General features: G+C 33.9%; 1 pseudogene; it reads left to right on the top strand.

Annotated features, from left to right (window-relative positions):
• Positions 456-14,769, top strand: LOC109355517 (annotated as a pseudogene).

The raw sequence follows: 16,556 nt of genomic DNA, 5'->3' as shown, positions 1-16,556 counted from the left end.
AATTAACCATAATTTTTTAATTTGATCATGTTTAATTCCATCTATTTCACCATTCAAATCAAAATCACTTACACTCCTAAAATAATAATTTAGAGACTATTAAATGACTTTTCATGAAACCGAATTAGGTCAAATAAAAATATTTTCAGATATGATAGATAAAATTGAGATACATAGATTGTATATAGAGGAGAGAACCACTTACTCCTCTAAACTCACTCCTCATCATAATCGTTAATGAAACTATTAGATATCCATAAAATCAATGGTTAGGATTTAAACTTACTCCTTTTATGGGCCTAAGATGGAGATGGGCCTAACACACTCCTAAGACATGAAACCTACGTACGAAAACACACACAAGTACACTAACACAACAACTCTGCAATTCTATGTTACCAAACTACACTCTTTTGCTTCTGCACTCATCACATTACATAAAACCTTCTCTCTCTCTCTCTCTTCTCCACAACGCACCCTTCTTCCATTCTTCATATCATATATCCTGATTCCACAACAAATTCAGTGAAATAGAAACCCAGAATTTAAAAAGGGTAAATTTGTTATCTTTTATTGATTTTTTTATCTGGGTGTTACTGTTTTCTAATTCTTATATTTCTCCTTATTGCATAACATCACTTTTTAACAATTTGAGTTTTTTTTAATATTTTTCTATTGTACTCGCAGTTGGGTGCTTTGTGTGGATGATCTTTTGAATTGGAACGTTTATTGGATTCTTTTCAATACGCTTCTATTGTGAGTCTAGAAATATTTTATAATGTTTTGCACATTTTTTAAAAGGAAATCTACATAGTTGTTAATGTTGGAGCTTCTATACTGCATCTTTGTACATTATAACATTGTTGCTTGTGCCTTATTTTGATTTTGAAATTGTCACTAGTTTATTCCTTGCATAACTGTTCTTGTTATTCTGTCACAATACATGCCACTGTATTTTGTCTTTTTTCTTTTATAATTTGGGTCTTACCTATCCCATAGGATTGTATTGTAGATTTTTTCATTTGGCAGTTTATAGTTCGGAATGTGTGCGGCCTGCCTCTAATCATAATATCTTATTTCCAGTTATGTTGTTATGTTCAACCTAATGAAAATAAGTAATGCTCATTTTTTATGCTTGTTTAATTAGTCTTATGTTAAAAAAATAGAATGTTTACTGTCTAAGTTAAATAGAATTTATATGTAAATCTGATAAGTTTACAAGGGTATTTTTCTGGTTTTTATTTTACTTTATGAGCTAGTATGTTCTCATTACTGTCCTGACTTGCATGTGAGTCAAAATCTTCTACAATGAACTAATTGTATGTGAGTCAAAACATTTGTCGTTACCCATACTTCCATTGCATTTTGATCATTATAATTATTAGATAATCAACTTTCGGTTTTATGACAATTTTTCTAATTGAAGAGAATTCTGCTGCAGCTCAGTAGGAGTCGGAGGAAGACAATAAATTCAATGTACTTTAGGAGAATACAGGCCAGAGACCGGAGATGGGATTTAGTGTTTCAGCCATTGAAATACTTTTTCAGGCCAAGATTCTCTGATCATGCATGCTTTCAATCTTCGTCTCCCAAGACCACCATTAAAGAATGCACATCACATGGTAGTATCACCAGAAGACGTCTTTTAGGTTCAGATTCATCGAAGTGTGCTTTGTCCACATATAGTTGTACTACTTTGGACAAAAGGCTTAGTTTATGGAATACACATCTGCGTGCTTATAGTTCTGAAAGTGATGGAAGAAATGCAAGTGAGGATAAGCATGTACATGTTCTTGATAAGGGACAGAATCAACTAGATATGTCGGGGAAAAATCTTAAGTGCTGCAATGCACATGCTCAAATAGGAGAACAAGATCAAGAGGAATGGCTTAATAATGAGAAGCTTTCCATAGAAAGTAAGAAGAGAGAATCGCCATTTTTGACAAGAAGGGATAAGTTCAAAAATGAGTTTCTCAGAAGAATTGTTCCATGGGAGAAGATAAACATTTCATGGGATACATTCCCTTATCACATTAAGTAATTACTTATTTTTCTATTTGTTCTTATTTCTTAGTTCTAATATGCTCTCTTTACTGAAATTTATTGTGGATTTTAATGTTTCAATTTTATTTTCATAGTGAACATACAAAAAATCTTCTGGTGGAATGTGCTGCTTCCCATTTGAGACACAATAAGTTTGCTTCGTCTTTTGGCACTCGCCTCACATCTTCAAGTGGGAGAATATTGCTTCAGAGCATTCCCGGTTGGCCATAAATTCCACAAACTTTGTTCTTATTCATTCTATTTAATTTATAATGTTTATTTTGAATGCTATCTCACTAACATGTATGTGTCAGATGCTTTATTCTAATTTTTTATTCAGTCTGAATTTTTATGTTGGGTTTCTTTATCTTCAGGTACTGAGCTCTATCGTGAGAGAGTAGTTAGAGCTCTTGCACAAGATTTACAAGTTCCTTTGTTGGTGCTTGATAGTAGCATCATTGCTCCTTATGTAAGCTATGGACGAAGACTGATGCTATTAGTTATTCAGTTGTTCTTTAGTAAGGAGGTAAACCAATTATATTATTTGAATTTTTATGCAGGATATTGATGATGATTCATCAGACTACGAGTCTGATGATGATAATGCAGACTCGGGAGAAGAAGGTTCAATAGAGTCAGAGTCTGAGGATGACAATGATGCTAGCAATGAAGAAGAGTGGGCTAGCAGTACCGAGGTAAAGTCAGATGCAAGTGATAATGAGGATGCACTTGCACATGCTGAAGCAGCTCTTAAGAAGGTTAAAGCAGCTGTTCAGAAACTTGTTCCTTACAACATTGAAGAATTTGAGAAGGTGTGTATATATACACTCAATTGTTTTTAAGAGTAAAAGGATGTTTGTTGATAAAGCGAAATAAATGGTGACTGTGGAAGCTTCTTCTAAGTGTGCAGAATAGAACTTAAGATAATGAATGCTTAAAAAGTGGTATTTTGCTTCTATTGTTATTGCACAACTATTTTCTAGTTGCTTTAAAAATACACCCATGTTTCTGTTTTTTGCCTCATCTATCTGTACAGACTAATGATTCTAGTTGTGTTTTATTATAGTATATAAATCAAAGCAGAAAATGTTACTGAAGTTACCTTTCTATATTAGCATGTTCAATTTAACCAACAAATAGTATGAAATTAATGTGGCATTGTGAAGTAGGAAAACATGGATCTTATTTTTTGATGACATTTTGTGTTGTGGGAGATTGAAATCAAGTAGGTCACAATGTTTGATGGAAGTTAAGTTTATTATTGTTATTTTGCATTATAATGAAGTAGGAATGTAAGGTTAAACACTTACATTTTCCAATTCATTGAGGACAGTCTTATAAAGTAAATTAAAGTAAAAAAAAAATGATATATATTTGGGCTTCGGCAGTTATCTTAATTATAACTCTTAGGTTAGGCTTCTTCAATAATTATTAAGTAATGACTATAACCTTTTAACAAATTTAGTTACAACAGACCTTTTGATATCTCTCTTCCTAACCTTAATCCTTTGTCAGATTGCGTCCGTAGGATCGGAGAGTTCTGATTCATCTAAGTCTAGTGATGCCAAGTCTTCTGATAAATCTGGACGCCAGCTAAGAAAAGGTAACACTTTCAGTTCTATCACACAGAACTTGTTGTATGTGATTTTCTACTTTACTACTTTCAAGCAAAACTAAGATGCCAATTGTTCTCATTACAACATATAAGTTAGTTCTATATGACATATGTTCAAGCTCTAAATATTTTTCTTTTGGAAAGATAGCAATTTTCTATTTGTTGCATTTATGATATCTAACGATATTAAGATGTTGCATACTTTTAATGGACTAATGGTTCATCTCTAAAGCTATGTTCTTTCATGTCTGTATTTATATTAACTTCAATGTAAATATCTGCATTACTGCTTTGTTGAAACTTTTAGGTGACCGTGTAAAGTACATCGGGCCATCTGTTCAAGTTACAGCTGATGACAGGTAATAAAAACGATTCAGCATTTTTTGTCCTCTTAAGTTAGCAGATGCTTATTTCAGTTCATGCTCCATTGTCTCCCAGAAAATTAGATTCTTCATGTTTGTAATTATCTTTTTTTGTTGAAGAAAATTAGCTTACATGAACTTACCCCATAGTATAGTGGCTGGCCGATATACCTGATTTTGATAAATTGTCGGGAAGGATTTTTATCAGCTAACTACATAATTTAAGCAAACTGATTAACAATTTGATGATGACGAGAACAACAGAAGAATAGTATATGAACAAAAATATTGTTTTTTTCCAAATAAAAGGAACTCCATTGGTGAAAATGATGATAATACAACCAAGGGCAATAAATATCTTCCTAAATAGAAAGAAATCAAAAGATGTAAAGAGCCAAAGAGACTTAGTAGGATGGTGCTCACCATCTGCATGTCAGAAGATGAAGTTGCATTGAAACAGAGCCGAGCATCATAGAGAAGACATGTATGCTCCTATTTCATAAGAGGCCCCTTGTTAATGCAGACGTCCTGTTCCAACCAAATGCACTAGAGAATTGTTTGAAACACACACTGCCATTGTTATATAAGTGATGCTTCCAATGGTTCTGTATGATTTTGGCATTTGTTTTGAGGGCTCAAAGCTTAAGAATGAATGAGATTCTTAATTCCGTTGTTGCAAGAAAATAAAACACAAGAAATGACATTTTCTTCCTTAATAAGTCATTTATTATTGCATAAATAGTGACAATGATTATCAACTTGATGTACAGTTGATGATTATATCCTTTGTCCTTTTTATGATTGTAGCTATGGCAACATATGTGGTTGTGATAGTGGCACTACTGGTAATCACAAAGGGTGGTGATGATTCTGTGGGATGAGTATAAACTTGATTCATTGAATCCCAAATCTAAACGTTTTGTTTTTGGCAATGTTGAATCGGAAAGTATTGTTGGAAACGATGTCCCGTGGTTATCGTATACTTCTTTTCATATGTAAGGATTTTAGAAACACATCTTTCATTTCAACATTATGAATCTCTGATTCGCCGAAGTCCTTCAGAGAACTGAAAATAGAGGTTCTTCATATGATAAGGTGGTTTCTAAATAGTCAACCAAATATATTTCTCTATCATCTGAGAGAAATAAATATGCTCTCTTCCCATTGTACACCTTTTTCCTTGACCCTTTATCTTGTGGTGGAACTATATATGCCGATATTTGGTGGACGGTATTGTTTTTTTCTCATTCTAGGAGAGCTGCCTCAACTGTTTCTTGTAAAAATCATTGTATGGTCATCCCTGTTGGACTTTGAGTTAGTACCCACCTGACATTGGCATATATAATTTTATCACAGGGTTGTACTGGGGAAGATACCGACATCTGATGGTCCAACTAAAGCTTATACTATTATACATGGCAGGTGGGTCGGTAAGTCATCCCTATGTGTAGAAGCCAAACTGTTGAAATGCCTCTCACTTTTGGCATTTTCTTGAAATGATTTTTTTTATATTATGTAAGTATAGATAGTAACATATATATATAATAGAATAGTAACATGTATAAATAATAAAACTTTATATGACAATGGCAGCATGTTTTATTTTATTCGGAGTCAAGGGAAATCATCATAGGTTTGCTTCCCATACATCGCTCAATTCCCTGTCTTCATAATAGTAACGAAGCCCCGTTTGCTTTCGGTTATATTTTGGTTTTTAGGAAGGTATTTTATGCCCCTCCAATTGCATTATCATCATTTCTCTCCAATAGGATTTCTTCTTTTATATAGAAAAATTAAAAAGAAAAATTTGAGCAATATTTTTGCTCGCTTACTATTGCTTTTGTTGTTATGATCATAAAATTTGTTAGCCAGTTTGCTTAAATTATGTAGTTGGATGAGAAAAATATCTCAATGGTTTATCATAACCAGTCTTATTGGCCTAGCTACGTTCATACCGAGAGAATCAATAGAATCTGAAATCTAATATTTTCTATCTTAGCTGAAAATACAGAATCTGTTAGTAACTAATAGCAACTGCTAGTCTACTATTACTAACAGAATCTTTCACGTTAACTGTTTAAGAACTGTTAGTTACTATCTTCGTTCCTAATTAAGTGTCTTTTAAAAAAACAACTAAGTCCTCCCATTAGTTGATGGCCAATTTTTTCGGGACTAACTCGGAGGCCTTCCAATCTTTTGTGTGGCATTTTTCGAGCATGATTCTATCATTGTTTTTAGCTTTAGATAATTATCCTTTGATCGAAAAATAAAAAAACATGATTGAGTTTTTCTGCAATTTTGTGAAAAACAATAGATGATGGGTAAAACTCAAGTGCTTCACTTCTTAAAATAATTTTATTTCCAGGTGATGATATACAAAAATCAAAAGTCAAGTACTAAACTACTTAAAATGAGACATAATTACCCATGAAATATAGTTTTCCTCTTAATGGACATAAAATTAGCTAAGTATTGTATTGGCGTATAATGAGCACATATAATATTGTATGTATATGAGAAACTTATGTATCAAAAATATTTTTTTGTTTGTGTATAAATCCTATTATCCTTATCAATATAAAAGCCGTTTTTTTATTACTCTACATCATTTAATAAGGTAAACAGGTAGGATGTTATAGTTTGAAGTTGTTGTGTTGTATTCTTTTCTTTGGGATAGATCATCTTTATAACAAAATAGTTCGTCGAGTTGCTTTGCATTTTTACTTGAAATATCAAAATGAAAATAAAATTGTTGAAAGATTTATCATGGAAATAAAATATCAATAGCCGAATGGCTTTCAAAATAAAAAATAGATTTTATTTGAAATTCGAATAACCTTATGAATGATTTTGTATGACCTTATGAATGATTTGGAGTTTAACCTCAAATGATATTTTTGTTGTTGTAACTTACATAAACATGGTTTGGTTCTATATTGGAGAAATAGAAAAGAAAAAAAACTATATATTAAGGCTGATACTCATGTCTTCAATCCTTTCCTTCCTTGGGCTTTGGTCAATCAACGTCTTGCTTCTTTTCCTATGCTATGGCTCACTTCGCTTACTGGAGAAAGCCCCAATCCTAAAGCTATTGGTTAACTACGTACTTCTTCCCCGTCTGAAAGAGATACAAAGTCTCAATGAAATTGGACATCAACTAAATCTCTCAAATAAATTGGTCAATTTTCTCGGAGGTCTAACTTGGTGGCCATAATGTTAGACGGATCTATTTGACATTTTACTCTATTTTCTAAAATATTTTACATTGATGTCCACAACAATTTCTTACAAATTAGAATTATGTGTTTCAAAGATGCAACTTGCTGGTATTGCTCTCTCCAATTTTAATCAAATGTGGATATTTTGCAGGCCTTTAACTAATGGTCAGAGAGGAGAGGTATATGAAGTGAATGAAGATCGAGTTGCTGTCATCTTGGATAATAATGAAAGCAGTGCCAATGAGGGTGAGGTGGAGAACCTTAATGACGAGCATACAAAACCAGCAATTTATTGGATACATGGTAAAATTTTCTTCTTCAATATATGTAAAAAGTTTATCTTCTAATTCCCTGAGCCTGTTGCTCCCCTTATTATGTATGTTTACTTGATTGTAGAAGTTATTGTTTGATTTTTTGTTTGTTTTCATTTTATCCACTTAACTAGCTTGAATCTTTGTTAGCTGAAGCATATATTAAGGTATATGACATTTTGCCCAAATGGTATAATCTCTTTTTAATGGAAGTGATATTATTCATCCTAGGTGTTAAGGGGATGGGTGGATTTTTCTTGTCAAGGGGGATAAGAGGGGTATCTTGATTTTTGACAAAATCATATGGCTGAGAATCAATGATGAAGTTGTCATAAACTTACTATCAGAGTTTCACCAAAAATAATATCAGTTTCTGTCCCAGGATTAAGTTTTTTAGACTATAATGCCTATGATTAGGAGATGCAGAAATTCTGATACGAGTATATGAGCTAGAGTTTCTTTATTTACCCCCTTTTGGGTAAAAAGTAACTTTTAGTTATACTGATTGTTAGCAAACTATCTTTTTAATTTGTTCACAGTTAAGGACATCGAGAATGATCTTGATGCACAAGCACAGGATTGCTACATAGCAGTGGAGGCTTTATGTGAGGTATAGTGGTCGGGTTGGTACTTTCAATACTTTGAAATCTCAGAATAGGATAGCCAAAATCTTTGTGCAACAATGGTAAAACTGAGCGTTGTTTTGCAGGTTCTGAAATGCAGACAACCTCTTATTGTCTATTTTCCGGACAGTTCACAGTGGTTGCATAAATCAGTTCCTAAGTCATACCGAAATGAGTTTTTTAATAAGGTTGAAGAGATGTTTGACAAGTTATCTGGCCCCGTAGTGTTGATTTGTGGGGAGAACAAAGTTCAGTCAGGATCAAAGGAGAAAGAACAATTTGTAAGCTTCATTTGTAATTTTTGGTCATGAAGAATATGTTTTAAATAACTGTGACTGAAAGACGTTCATTTCCATTTTGCAAATACTAACATTTTAAATTTTTTACTCTTGTCCTTAATCATTTATGTTGTTTGACAGACAATGATACTTCCAAATTTTGGACGTGCTTCTAAGCTGGTAATACTTGCTGTCTCTCTACAAATTTATGAGTTTCCTAAAATGTTCTATGGTTGATTGTCTGGGGTTCAAATTATGCTGCTCTAAAATCACTATTCGTTGTTTCTCAAATCCCAATAAACTATAGTATATTGCTAAGTGTAGTGTCCTGAAATTTATTCATCACTAAAGTTGATGTATTGTTTGTTGATCTTATCCTTCCCCCAATTATATTCAGTTAGATATCATGCTTCTTGTGTTTTATTATAATATATGTGATTTGTTTTCTTAGATACATGATGATATTTTCTTTGACTATATGCTACCTTTTGTGAAAATTAGTGGTCTTTTTTTTTCATTTAAAAAAAATAGCAAATTCTATGTGCCCAAGTGCACGTGTATCTGCGCTGTTGCCAGCTTTATCAACAGCTTAATTGATTAGGGATGCAGAAACCAGGGGCCAATAAAATGCTAACAATGCAGGGTATTGGTGCACTTGGGGTATTGTGGAAATCATTAAAGGATTCTTTTTGGTCCCATTACTGAATTTGATTGTGTGATTGTTTACAGCCTTTGTCTCTGAAACGATTGACTGATGGATTTAAAGGGGCCAAGAGCTCGGAAGATGACGATGTCCAAAAGCTTTTCTCTAATGTTTTGTGTGTACATCCACCTAAGGTAATTGTTTTAAGTATATTTAGTGTCACCATGGATCACCAAAAGTAACTGCTTTGTCTACTCTACTATGAAGCACCAATAGTTCTAGGATTTTCACATGTCAAACACGATTGTCTGAGACATTCAAACATATCAGTACAATATCCGTACTACTACTGTAGCAACAACAACAATCAAGTCTTACTCCCACTAGGTAGGGTTGACTATATGAACCGAACGATGCCATAATGCTATCATAAATCACGTCCAAGCCTTAGCCCCATTACTAAGGAAGAACAATACCATTAATATTTGAAAATTGTCTCACCGAAGATATTCTATTAATTTGTTCAAGTTTATATCTGTAAATACACACACACATTTTTATTCTATATTATTCTGTGCCCCCTTGTTATGAGATATTTCTACAATAAAGTAGCAAGTTAAATGTGGGATATTCATATTGATTACCAAAAATATATTTCTTCCAATGAATGAGAGTAACTTATCTTGCTCAAAGGCTGACAATGGAAATCTTCTAATTTTCCATGATTTGTCAAATAGATAGCTGTCTATTTGCTCATGATATTGTGGTTGCTAGGAATAAATTTGTGCTTTCATTTGCTTTGTCTCAGTTCTGTGTATTTATTATTATCTTCATTTGCATCGTGTTTTCATCTGAAGTACTGCATGGCACTTTGCAGGATGATAACCTTCTGGCAACATTTAAGAAACAGCTTGATGAAGACAGGAAATTTGTGATTTCACGTAGCAATTTGAATGAACTAAGGAAGGTAAGTCTCTGATTTCTGAAGCATTTGATTTACTCCTACCTCGATGATGGTTAGTGAAATACATATATAGCTGAATTTTCGTGATGCAGGTTCTTGAAGAGCATCAGTTATCATGCACAGACCTATTGCATGTAAATACCGATGATGTCATCTTGACAAAGCAAAGTATGAAACCGCTTCCAGATTTTAAGACTATTAACCTTATTCTTACATATGCACTTGTCCTTTCTTCCTCAACCATTGTATCTCTACCTTCTAATTTGCACTCTAGCGTCATGTCATGTCCAAACAATGTTTTTACATCATTTATTCTGTTTTCAGAAGCTGAAAAGGTTGTAGGCTGGGCAAAAAATCATTACTTGTCATCGTGCTTGCTTCCTTCTGTTAAAGGAGAACGATTGTGCCTCCCCCGTGAAAGGTTTAAATTTAAATCTTATCATTTTGCATGTTTTTCGGTCGAATTTCAAAGCTCACTTGTTTTTTCCTGGTGTGAAGTCTTGNCTTGTTATTCTTCCAATGAGAAGGCCAGAGCTTTTCTCTCGTGGAAACTTGTTGCGGGTAATGAATCTCGGTTTTGGCATGCATTGTGAAGCCAAATCAATTTTATTTAGTTTATTTATTGTGTAAAATTTAATTTTTTTCTCAGCCCTGCAAAGGAATATTACTCTTTGGTCCTCCTGGAACCGGGAAAACTCTACTGGCCAAGGCACTTGCAACAGAAGCTGGTGCAAATTTTATCAGCATAACTGGTTCAACTCTAACTTCAAAGGTGATTTTTATTCTTGCACATTTGTCTGCTCAGTTGATAAATCTCTTGCAACTAAAACATGAAAAAAATTGATGAATGATCCACGCATGGATTAGGTTGTAGCAGATCTGATAATTTTTGCTTTTCTCTCATATGTTTCATCCTTTTCTACCCGATACTGGAGTGGAGTGTGTTATTAATGTATGTAAATAGAGTGGAAGAGGGATCTCTGTTAGTTTGTATTTGTCTCGATTCTTTATTTTAACACGGCTCATAATATCCTTGCTCTATGATTTACTATAAATGTAGTTTCTGATAGAGGTCATGATGTCAGTTCACCTACATACTCAATCCCACCTAGTGGGATAAGACTCGGTGGTTGTGAAAAAACAAAAAAACAACAGGGAACAGCAAGCCATAGTGGCTCAAAAAAAATACAACAAAGAAGTCCGACCCCTTTGCATATTGTTAATTGAAAAAATAGAAGTTCTCTTCAAACAACCCTTTGCCTACCCTATGAAGAGAACTGCATAAGTAGCAACTTCCTTAAAACTCTGGCTTCCTTCACCCTTCCAAAAGTTTTCTAACATTCGAGTCATTGTTTAAGGACACACCCAACACTCACCATGAACCCCAAAAGTTATTCGATAATATATTACCCGTCTTTACAATGCAAACATGTGAGCTGCTGTTTCTGAAGTAGACCTGAGCATATCACATTAGGTTCGCTTTGTGAGGTCTGGGAGTCTACAAGTCATTTTTATCAATCCTATACGTATTTTGAAAGAAAGATTTGACCTTAGAGGTGGTTTTGGACTTCTAGACAGACTTGGGAAGAAGGAACATCCAGATTAGAGAATGGCTTAGAAACTTGAAGAGGTAACTTGTAAAGAACACACCAGAAGAAACTACAATGAGCAGACTCCTATCTGGGTAAGAGGATAACAGAGTAAAATCAAGTAAAGGCATAAAGGCCTACAATTCACTTGTTTCTCTAGTATCAAGTTCCGATGAAGTTTTTTCATTAACGAACCTCCCTGTCTCTGTATGTGTGTGTCTGTCTGTCGTTCCAGTAGTTCACAGGTGTATTTGATCTCTTCATTTGTATGTGATATCTTATATCTTACATATTTGTTTTTTTTGTTGCTGTTACAGTGGTTTGGAGATGCTGAAAAACTAACTAAAGCCCTTTTCTCCTTTGCCAGCAAGCTAGCTCCTGTCATTATATTTGTTGATGAAGTGAGTGTCTTTTTGCATACCTTTTCTCATGAATTGCATGGTATACTAGAAAAGTGATGTCTTATTTTATGGTACATTTTAATCAATCCCAAACATTAGTTTCTAATTTTCAGGAATGCACCCATAAAATTCAAACCAAGAAAAGTCTAAAATCTGTTCTTTAAGCCTATAGTAAATTGGTTTCTGACTAGAATCTACATTATAGGTTGACAGTTTGCTTGGTGCTCGAGGTGGTGCCCTTGAACACGAGGCCACTAGAAGAATGAGGAATGAGTTCATGGCAGCTTGGGATGGATTGAGGTCAAAAGAAAACCAAAGAATCCTCATTCTTGGTGCAACAAACAGACCATTCGACCTTGATGATGCTGTTATTCGTCGTTTACCAAGAAGGTATGTAGTAGGATGTGTCCTAGAATGGTAGAATTGTTGGTTGAAGGGTTTTAACCATTGTGTTCTGTTTAATAGTGACATTTATTTTATGGTGGAAGGGATAAAACCGAAAACGAGATGGCCAATCTCCAAAAAAAAATAGGGAGAAGAAGTTAAGGGTTCGTTTGCGAGTTGGGTTTTGGAGGGGAAAGGAAGGCTTGAGAGTCATCTCACAAGTGTATTTCATGGCCTTGGAGCCATCTTTTCCCTTCCTTCCCCTCCAAAACTCAACCTGCAAACGAACCTTATGAAAACTAATAAAATAAACTTGACTGATTTTATTGATTGATGAAACATATAAGGTGCAATGCTTATATAGGAAATAAACCCTAGATAACTACTAAGACCAGCCCTACAAGTTGCATGATCGCATAACTAATAAGGATCTAGAATAGTTTTATAAAGAGTTTAGGTTAGTTTTATAACTATTCATTAGGCCCAACATCATATCATCCTGTCTTTTCTAAAGAGTTTATGTTAGAGTTTATCTATAGTTGGGGGAGGCCCGTGAATAGTTTTATACCCTCAAGCAACAGCCGTTTGGGCTTGCAGAATGGATAATTCAACTTGTCACGGGAAGAACAAGGGACAAAGGTTGAACTCCCAACCATGTCAAGGACCAACTATCCTCAATACTTAAGCTATTAGTGGGTGTTTTAAAAACTTAACTGGAGATTGAACTGATCTCCACCTCATGGTTTCAATATAAATTTGTACCTGAACTGTAATCAAAGCTTTCATTGTTTGAAGTTTTTTACTGCAAGGGAGAAACTTAAATAAATACGTGTAGCAACTTGTGTACTGATAGTGTGGAACAGCTTACCTGACAGTTGATTAAATTTGAATTAGTTTTTCAGTATGAAGGGTGTGAAAAATTCTGGAAAGTAAAACTGTTTGGTTAACTAAGCTTTGTGTTTATCTAGGATATATGTTGATTTACCAGATGCTGAAAATCGAATGAAGATTTTGAGAATAGTCCTTGCACAAGAAAATTTGGTTCCCAGTTTTGAGTATGACAAACTTGCTAAGTTGACTGAAGGTTACTCTGGCAGTGACTTGAAGGTATGTATATTGTTCAATGCTACTTAGTAGAGTCAGCAATATTTCCCATGCTTGTCTTTAGCCGATGCTTAAAATATTCTATGTATAAACATAAGTCATGTATATGATATTGCTTCATGCTTATGTTGAGCAGAACCTTTGCATTGCCGCTGCATACAGGCCAGTTCAAGAGCTCATAGAGGAAGAGAAAAAGGTACGGCGCTTTATATACGAGACTTGCTTGGAGGTGAAATTTGGTAACTTACTGTACCATATCTGTGGAAAATTATCAGAGAAAACAGAAGAAAGCTACACCTACTCCCTTAATTAATTTATTAAACAGTTAATGATCCATGTTTCAGCTTAAACATTCATTTATCTTCTGATTCCCTTCTCTCCTGATTTCAACACTATCTCTATATGAAGTTTAATATCTTAATTCTTACCCTTAGGGATAAAGATGCTTTCTTAGTGAGTTATGGCTCCAAAGTTGGTTAATTCCGTTGTGACTTTGCATAAAGTATTGTGTCTGGTTTTGTTTAATTTAACTCTAACAATTACCTGTTACATTTAGATACAAACAACTTCTTATTGAAGCCATTGTGTGTCAATTACTTAATTTGGTTTTGTTTGGGCTCACATGACACTATTTTTTGGTTTGCACAGGGAATCAGTAATGGTACACCTTCAGTATTAAGGCCTCTTAATGTAGATGATTTTGTTGAGTCAAAAGCAAAGGTAAATAGTATTTTATTTGTGCACTTTGAACTGTGATGTTCTTAAGTAAAGTAAAACTGCTTCTAGTGTTTATATGAAACTGTCTGAACCACTTAAAGCTGAGAATTGAATAAATTTGATTAAAATGTGTAGGTGGGGCCTTCAGTTGCATATGATGCAACAAGCATGAATGAGTTGAGGAAGTGGAATGATATGTATGGAGAAGATGGTAGTAGGACAAAATCACCATTTGGATTTGGGAGCTGATTTTGAAGTTTCTTTACAAAGTAAACATGGCATGGAGCATTTCATAGATTTCACTTTACACTTGGTCAAAATATTGGGTATTCTCAGTAGAAGCAGTGTTTTTGAATGTATTATGAGCTGATACAAGAGTAAATGTATTCTTAACAAATTTAGATTAACATATAAATTGGTCTAGGCAATATCAATTTTTATGTATAACAGTAGGGGTAATTTCCCCAATTATATTTTTTATTAGTAATGTTTAATAATTACATGTCTTTATATTTATAACCTTGACTTATGGGTGAAGGTCATTATTGAATGGAAGTGGGATGTTACAAAGTGTCACATGTTTCGGTAAAACATAGCATGTGTGGTTAAGCATGTTCAAGGCTTTGTTTATGATAATGCACTTCAGTTACAAAAAAACCTTAAGGGAACTTAATCGTAGGTCTCCAATTCAAGTTCATAGTTGTATTTAAAATTAGGAAACAATTTGTAAACACTATTTATCAAAGCATTGAATTAACCCTAAACTTATCTTTTAAGGGCACTTTGATGCCATTCTGATGGCTATTAAAGAACCAATTCAAGTCATATAAGGGTGCGGATGCATGATTCAGGGGTCCCACCCTTAATGGTTTTTAGACCAGGGTTCAGGAAGGATAACCCAGATCGGATAAAGTGCACTACAAATATCTCAAATGCAACAAGTGTAGGTAGAACATCCTATTCCCTTTTTTACTACATACACTATTCATTCCTAATATTGTAATGACTCAACCACTAGATTATTGTCCCGGAATAACTTCAGCGACTATGTCCAACAGTAACCGTTCACCTGAGTGACTTGTTGGAACATATATAATGGGGCATAAATGTCTTTTAACAAATTTATCAGTTTTTCTCGTCACTTTTCTATTCAAGTCAAATGGAGAGAAAAGTCAACTTCTTTTTCTTCCCCTTTTATATCCATTCCAAACAATGAAAAAAATCTATTCAGTTTCTCTGATATTTCTCTCCAACCAAATATGGAGCTGAAAGTAAATATCAGTTTAACTTAAATCAAACAGTGAATACATACAAGAACTAATTAAGTAATCAGCATTGGTAATCACTGCAAATATAATACAAAAGACTGAAAGTGTAACACATCTGAAAACCATACTAAAATCTTTAGAAAGAAGACCAACTAAAAGCTTATAAGCAGCTATCTTTGAGGATGATCAACGCAAAAAAATTCAAAGTAAGGTTTCATTGTGTCAAGTTATATGCTGTAGAAATCACACCAAAATGGTTCCCAAAATTCATTAAAGAATAGAGAATGGAGAAAACAAAAGTTAAACATTTTTCAAAGGCAGAAGGCATCTAGTTTTGGTTGGAAGACTAGTCAGACACACATCCCCTGACATCACAAACACACCAGAATAAAACCATGTTGTGACTAATTGTCAATTGAATCAATATAGGTAGTATCACTCACTATCAATACAACTGAAGTACAACCAAAAGAACTAACATATTATAACAGAGCAATAATATCTCATGCTATTTACTTTAATGTTCCACTGTGACGAAGAGAAGACTGCAGAACACGTCTACAGTTTTGGATCCAGGGGTGCGACAGTAGTGTTTTAGCATCAGGTCTTTGTCTAGCATCCTGACATATGCAACAAAACATTATGTAAAGCTTATTCACCAGTTTGATATGAAATTATTAAATGTATGGATCAAAACTGATATTCATTTTTCCTATCCTACAAATACAATGTAGAGTTAGAAAACTACATACACAACAATGACGGCATCACTCTATTCGGAACAAATATACAAATAATGCAGTAGCATTCATCAAGTTAAACGCGGATATACAAAAGGTGATCTCCATTTGTAAGACATGTAAAAACAAGTCATAATATTCCTACGCTACTACTAATCCAGTTTACCTTTTGAAAGCAATGGTGCAGAAAATCAGTGATGTCAGGTGACAGGCTATCAGGAATTGGATGATGCTCATCCTGGGAAAAAAATTCAAGGAATAAGTACAAAGTTTCTTTACACTATAAAATATAAATC

The sequence above is a fragment of the Lupinus angustifolius genome, chromosome LG08, assembly GCF_001865875.1.
Source record: "Lupinus angustifolius cultivar Tanjil chromosome LG08, LupAngTanjil_v1.0, whole genome shotgun sequence".
Lineage (NCBI taxonomy): Eukaryota > Viridiplantae > Streptophyta > Magnoliopsida > Fabales > Fabaceae > Lupinus > Lupinus angustifolius.
The sequence above is the reverse complement of the archived record's forward strand: the minus strand, read 5'-3'. Positions and strand labels throughout refer to the sequence as shown.